The 7,483-nt window shown below is 39.0% G+C and overlaps 2 protein-coding genes across 5 annotated transcripts in view; one reads left to right on the top strand and one right to left on the bottom strand.

Annotated features, from left to right (window-relative positions):
• LOC106882900 (kelch domain-containing protein 9) overlaps nucleotides 1–7,483 on the top strand; it is a 21,690-nt gene that overhangs the window by 7,350 nt on the left and 6,857 nt on the right. The gene's annotated exons all lie outside the window — the stretch shown is intronic.
• Nucleotides 1–7,483, bottom strand: part of LOC106882881 (tubulin epsilon chain) — a 67,499-nt gene that overhangs the window by 59,129 nt on the left and 887 nt on the right. The window lies entirely within an intron of this gene.

Here is a 7,483-nt window from a genome sequence, read left to right as displayed (position 1 = left end):
GACATTATTCTGCTTAGCGAAAGCATCTGGGAAATGTATAACTGCTGTCATTCACAGAAAAACTATTGTTTTACCTGGAGAAAAGTGCTGTTGAAGTGTTAAGTGAAATTTGGCAACGGAGAATCGAATTCACGCTATGCCTGCATGAAGCCACTACAAATACATTGTGGAATAAAAAATTTATCTACTGTCATGGAAAAAGTGTAACTGTAAAAATGCAGAATTATCGGAGTAATGGGCATTCAAAAAAGTATGTATGTATAGAGATGTATAAATGAAGTCTTTAATGTTTAAGATGGAATTCCTGCCTACACCTTTCCTACAAAGAAAGGCCATTCACCTGAAAGATGTAGGGTCCTGTCTGTTTTCTTGCTTACTGTAACCTTGGTCTTTGCTAAGTTAACTTTAAGGCTATTTGATTCCAGGTTTTGTTTCCATACCAGGAATTTCTTTTCTAGTTCTATTACAGACTTTGCTATGAGAATAAGATCACTGGCATATGATCGTGGAATTTAAACTAGTTTCCTATTGACAGTCAGTCTTAAGTTTCTCTGTTGTGGCCTGGAGGATGATGAACAGGACAAGGCTGAGAACCAAGCCTTGGTGAACACCTACCTGTACACTAAATTCATTGCGAAGCTCATGCTAACTTTCACCTCACTGACTGAATCTCTGTACATAGCCTGTTTGGCTTTCACAAGCCATTTGTCTATCCCTAGTTTCCTTAGAGACCATCATATCACAAAGTGAGGTACTATGTCAAAGGCTTTCTCTAGGTGAACAAATGCCAAGTAAGACAGATTATTTTTATCTAAATACTTCTCTTACAGTTGCCTGGCAATGAAAATAGTATCAGTAGTGCTTCTCTCTGGCACAAAACCAAACTGTAATTCATCCAGTCTAACTCTGTTCTTAATTAATGGGCTATAACTCCTTCTGTAACTTTCAACATCTGGTCCATCAACTTAGTATTGTTGTCTAAGACATCTCCCTTATCCTTGTAGCAGCTAGCTATAAGGTTGCTATACAAGTCATTGGTGATGATGTCTTCCTGAATAACCTAGTTAACTATACAGGTAACTAGACTGTATTCTACTCTACCAGATATTTTAAGCATTTTAGCAATAACTACTATCTTTATATCTTTAATTGCCTTAGCATCATAATGCTGTCAACAAGGATAGCTGGTTCCTCTGTAGGGTTCACATAGGGAGACTTCGTTTCTTCCATTCACTCTTCACATTTAATTACCTTTCATAGTAGCACTTACCTCTTTCTTTTCAGAATAACTAAGTGCAAGCATACCGCTATCCATCTGTACACCCTTCCTACATTTTGATTCTCTCTGAAACTCTGTATATAGATACACACACACACACACGTATATATATATACACACATACATATATATATATCACCATCATTCAACGTCCGTTGTCCATGTTGGCATGGGCTGAACAGTTTGACCACAGTTGACAAGCTGCATCAGACTCCCGTCTGAGTTTTTCCACAGTTGGATGCCCTTCCTAATGCTAACCACCTTACAAAGTCTGCTGAGTGCTTTTACGTGGTACCACACAACCATTTTTATGTAACATCACTCAGGCACTTTTTCGTGGCACCTCACAGGCACTTTTTCGTGGCACTGCCACAAGTACTTTTCACCACTAGAGGGACTGATCTTAACACTTCTGCAGCAGAGTATGGGTCTTCTTGAGCACAGCAAGGTACAAGGCATCTTGCCTGAAAAGTTCAGCATTCTGAGGTTGTTCTTCAGTACTCCATCTCATGTCTTCCTGGGTCTCCCACTTCCATCTACTTTGAGAACTGTTGGCATCCATCCACATCACCTGACCAAACCAGCACAGTCTTCTCTCTTGTACACGACTAATTCCTCTTATGCCTAACATCTCTCTCAATACACTAGCACTCTTTCAAACATGTACACTTACATTACACATCCAACAGAGCATACTAGCCTTATTCCTTTCTAACCTTCTCATATCCTCTGCATTCAGGGCCCATGTCTCACTACCATGTAGAATTGCTGTCCGTATACATGCATCATACAATCTTCTTTCACTTGGAGAGAGAAATCTTTTGTGGCCAACAGAGGTAACAGCACTCTGAATTTCCTCCATGCTATTCTTATTCTCTGTGCATCCTCCCCCACTACTAATTTAGTCCCCTAGGTAGAAGAAGTTATCTACTGCCTCTAATGAGCCAACAAGGCATTTGAAAGAATCAATTTCCTGAGTCTCTAAAGTTTTTATGAATCCATTTACAAAAACTATCTTCTCTGATAACCTTCCTATTAATCCACTGTACCTCTTATGTCCATAGCTTACACTGGGTACACCATATGGAGTTCCTGCCTACACCTTTCCTACAATTTGAACAGGGCCATCTACCTGAGGTGGGCAGGGTCCAGTCAGTTTTCTTGCTTACTAGGACCTTAGTCTTTGCTAAGTTAACTTTAAGGCCCTTAGATTCCTGGTTTTGCTTCCATACCTGGAATTTCTCTTCTAGCTCTGATATGGAATCTGCTAGGAGGACAAGATCATCAGAACATAGTAATTCCTAGGGCTGCCAGTCTTGAATTCCTCTGTTATGGTCAGGAGGGCAATGATGAAAAGGAGGGGTACTAAGGACTGAGCTTTGATGAGCCCCTACCTGTACACCAAAAAATTTGCTGTACTTGTGGTTAACTCTTGTCTTACTGAGACATCTTTGTACATGGCCTGTACAGCTTTCACCAGTCACTTGGCTATCCCTAGCCTCCACAGAGCCCACTATATCACACAGCGGGGCAACCTATTGAAGGCTTTCTCAAGATCAATGAATGTCAAGTATAATGGTTTATTCTTAGCTATCTTAATATATAAAGCTGAAGATGTGTGTCTGTGTGAAGCCTTTTTAAAAGTTTATAGAAATCCACATTTTCCACTTTTTCTTAAAAATTCTTACATCAATGGAATTTTCTCGATGTGAACTTTCCAGTGCAGTAAATTAGATTTTTTAAATTCCGTTTACTTTGTGTGATTTAAGGGAGATTTGGCTGTGGTTTCTAGCAACTTTTATATTTCTTCCCTTCTACCTGTACCAGCGTTCTTACAAATCGATCACGCGCTCAACATATAATATAGAGAGTAAGAGAGGGAGGGAGAGAGAGAGAGAGAGTGATACATACAAAGTCATAGATTAAACTTTCCTCTTAGTATTTTTTACCTATTTTTCATAACATAGATACGTAAAAACACACACAATCACGCATACCTGATCTGTGACAACAACATACGCATAAATATACATACACATTATAGATATAAGATTTACTTTGTGTGTGTTTCTTATATAAACACGCGCACGCATTGCTATTTTATAACTGTCTTCCGTTCTCCCTTCCTCTCTCTTCATTGCTTCCGTTCTCTATTCCTTTCTCCTCCTCTCTCTCCCTCTCTCAAACGCATACACGCGCACTTACACACAATGATTGACTACAATATAACTCATGTTCATCAATGTTTGGTAAATATACCATAATTTTCACGAGGGTGTTAGGGTAGGGGTTTTAGGGTCAGGGTTAGGGTTTTAGGGTTACGGTTAGAGTTAGGGTTTAGGGTTACGGTTACAATTAGGGTTAGTGTTACGGTTACGGTTTTAGGGTCAGGGTTTTAGGGTTAGGATTAGGGGTTAGGGTTGGGTTAGGGTTTTAGGGTTGGGTAATCGTGCAGGTGTTAATCTGAAAAATTACAGAAATGTGAAAACTACCAACCCTCCCATATATTATAACTTTTGTTGTTCTGTTTAATATATACATAGATTATGCCTCCAAAGAAGAGAGTTTGCTGGGGAAAGAAAGCAACCGGTTTAAAATGACAGCAACAGACTGCAGCAATTCACCACATTCCAGTAGCTACTTTGAACATAATGAAAAATGGTGCACCAACATCTTCTGCCCAATCTGATAGAATTCTGGCAAAACTGTGTAGCAACTGATCACCAGCAATTGCTTCATCACGTTTGAACAATGTTGAGAGAAAGTCTGCTACGAATGAAAAAACCCTTATGATGTAAATATGTTCATAATTCAAAAGATGATGAAATTAATAGGGAAAGTTTGAAGGCTGTTTTGTGTAACATTATTAAGCGTACGTAAATTTCATCCATCTAATTGGCTATACAAATGCTTGTGCCAAACAACTTTTTGCGCTGTCCTGATTATACATAGCAGGGTAATCCCTTTTCGCAGTGTCAAAAAATATCATTCGTAGCAGACTTTCTCTCAACATTGTTCAAACGCGCCTAACTTGGGCTCAGAAGTTACAGCCCGAGTTCTTATCTATAATCGTAAAAATTAAAAGTAATTCAAATTTAATGTTTTCTTGAAATAATAAATTTCTAAAGAGATTAAGATTTAAATTCCAATCTATGAAAAGTTTCCATTCTACAATATTCTTAAAGGAACGAAAAATTATCCAGCAACTCGGGCTAATATGAATGAGCCTGGTAGGTGTAAAAGACTAACTGGTATCTCTTGTCAAGAATACAGATCGCTATTCGTTGTGCACTCCACTGTTGTTATTTGATTGCTGTTACTCTGTATGTCTGTGTGTAAAGATCAGTTGTGTTTTGCAGGGCTGCTTTATTTTTATCCTTAACTTAAAAATGGAGAAAGACATAGTGCAAGATATAAAAAAAAAAAGTCATTTGGGGCTAGAAATAAAGTGGAAAAACATGAAATTCTTCAAGCAGGCATGTGTCTTATGTGAAATCTGTGATGAGCTTGAGTGATGATGATGATGTGGAGTTGCTTCTGATATGTATATATAAATACACAGATATAGATACATACATATATATTCAATAACGAATTAAAAATAGTATGTTTTGCTTGTTTGCCAATTTGCTGGGGTATAACACTTGAGGAATAATTCCCTTATAAGGTCGGGTGTTAAACACCTGAAAATCATAATCACAGACAGGCAAGACAACTCGCCTCACATTGAATTCAAGAGTGAAGGATACTAATATTTTGCCATTTTTTTTGGCTTATCAACATCATCTACGTGAATTAAACTAGGGACAAATAATCAAATTGCCAGTCTATGATTATATATAAATAGTGAAAGAACTATTTACTGGTATGCCATAGAGATGCACACATAAGAATAAATTCAGTGACAAATTTCATGTGTGCATTGCCGTGGTGTACCAGCAAATAGTTCTTGCACTATAAAAATATATAGTCAAAGACTGGTAATTTCATTTATCCCTTGTTCGATTCAGGTATGTGATCATTATTTACATTTGATGGATATTTGTCCTCATTTTGTTTGTTGTTAACACAACATTTCGGCTAATATACCCTCCAGCCTTCATCAGGTGTCTTGGGGAAATTTTGAACCTGGGTTCTCATTCCTAAGGTATTTTTCAATGCTGTTATTATTATTCAGGTCACTGACTCTCTGGCAGATGCCTCCTTTCCATGTGTTGAGCAAGGTGCTTAAGGTGGACTCTTGCAAGTATCTTGCCAGTGATAACAAGGAGAGAAATTCCTCAGTGCCTGTCACATGACTGCCTGTGTCCCTTTTTCTTGTAGAGATGGACATCAGAAGCATCCTTGTGCTCCCAAAGAACAACTTTCTGTTGCCACATGGTCTGAAAGAGATTGGCGAGCTTCTGTGCCAAGACTGGTCCCACTACTTTGTATATTTTTCTGGGATCGCGTCAGAGTTTGGTGCCTTGCCATTTGAGAGAAGCTTAATTGTTTTCAGGATCTCTGCTTTCATTAGAGGCTCTGCCAGAGAAATGTTGATGTCAACTTGGGGTATGCAAGCAATGGCTTCAGTGTTAATAAGAAAGCCTGTTCAGGACATTGTTGAAGTACTCTGCCCATCTTTCCTGGATTATGTTTTTGTCAGTGAAGAGAGTGGTCCCATCAGCACTGAGCAGTGGTGATGTTCCTGTTGATGGCTTTCAGGTCATTGTAGAAGTGCTTGGAATTGTTGCTGTATCTCATCTGCCTTATTGCTGAGCCAGGAATCCATCATCTCCCTGAGCTTTACCTGCACTTTGCTTTTGGTGGCATTGTAGGCTGCTTTCTTGGAGGCTGATGTGCTCTCTTGCTGAGAGATTCTGTATGCTTCATGCTTCTCATTGAGCAGCTTCTGAATTTCCTCATCATTATTATTGAACCAGTTTTGGTGTTTACATGTGCTCTGGCCCAGATGAGTGAAAGCCTAATCTGATCAGCAAGCTAACCATGACTGAAAGGACCAACTGATGTCTGTGTGGCTTCCCCTCAGAGGAAAGTGCCATGCTACCATCACCAGTTCTTACTCCCCCACCATGACTGACACTGAGGATGTCAAAGACAAATTTCATGAAGACTTAGAAACCCTCATAGTAGCTGCACTTAAGGAAGACAACCTCATTGTTCTTGGTGACTTCAACACAAGAGTTGGTACAGACTATCAGACATAAGAGGGAACCACTGGGAGAAATGGAGTTGGCAAGAGCAACAGTTATCTACTGCTGAAGACTTGTGCAGCAAATGACCTGCTGATCACCGACACAATGTTTCGTCTAACCAACCACAAGAGGACATCCTGGATATATCTACACAGCAAACATTGGCATTTAATTCTCTACATCATAGTCAGGAGATGGGACAGGCAGGATGTTAGGCTGTGTTGGTCAGATCACAAACTCATCCTTGCAAAACTCAACATGCACATTCAGCCAAGGCAGCAACCACAAAGAAAGCTGGCCAAACAACTAAACATCAACAAATTGGAATGGCACAATGTGAAACAGAACCCCAGCAAGGACCTGGACAGCAAGTTGAGTCAATTCGACCCTGGTACAACGGGTGCGAAAGAGGGCTGGGTAGTGTTCAGAGACGCAACACTGCACTCTCTCATACGCACATAAATACAGGTATATATCCATTTTTGTATGTTTTTATGATTAACTTATGTTTAAGCATTTTTTTTACGATTCGTGTATTTGATTTTTTCATCTGTTTTTTAGATAGTTTTTTTCCCTTCTATTTCTTAAAAGTTTCGCACACACTCTCTCCTGACCTCCCTTCTCTACCGGTCAGTAGCTGGGGTTCGTTCCTCACTCATGGCACCAATTTATACAGTGATCGAACGGTAAAAACAAAAATGATTGAGGAAAAAATAATTGGTGATGTAAGTGAGGAACGAACCCCACCTACTAACTGGTAGAGAGGGGAGTATGGAGAATGTGTATGGGAAACTTTGAAAACTGATAAAATATAAATAAAAACAATAAAATAAAGAAAACAATACATAAACATAAGCGAATCATAAAAACACAAAAAGGATGTGTGTATTTATGCGTTATGTGTATGTGTGAGGGAGAAGGGAAAGAGAGTGTGTGTGTGTGTATTTGTTCAGCATTCGAACAGATTAAAAACAATGTCGACATGAGTACATGAAAAAAAAAAAAAAAA

Source organism: Octopus bimaculoides, chromosome 24 (genome assembly GCF_001194135.2).
Source record: "Octopus bimaculoides isolate UCB-OBI-ISO-001 chromosome 24, ASM119413v2, whole genome shotgun sequence".
Lineage (NCBI taxonomy): Eukaryota > Metazoa > Mollusca > Cephalopoda > Octopoda > Octopodidae > Octopus > Octopus bimaculoides.
This window is presented reverse-complemented; position numbering and strand designations above follow the sequence as displayed.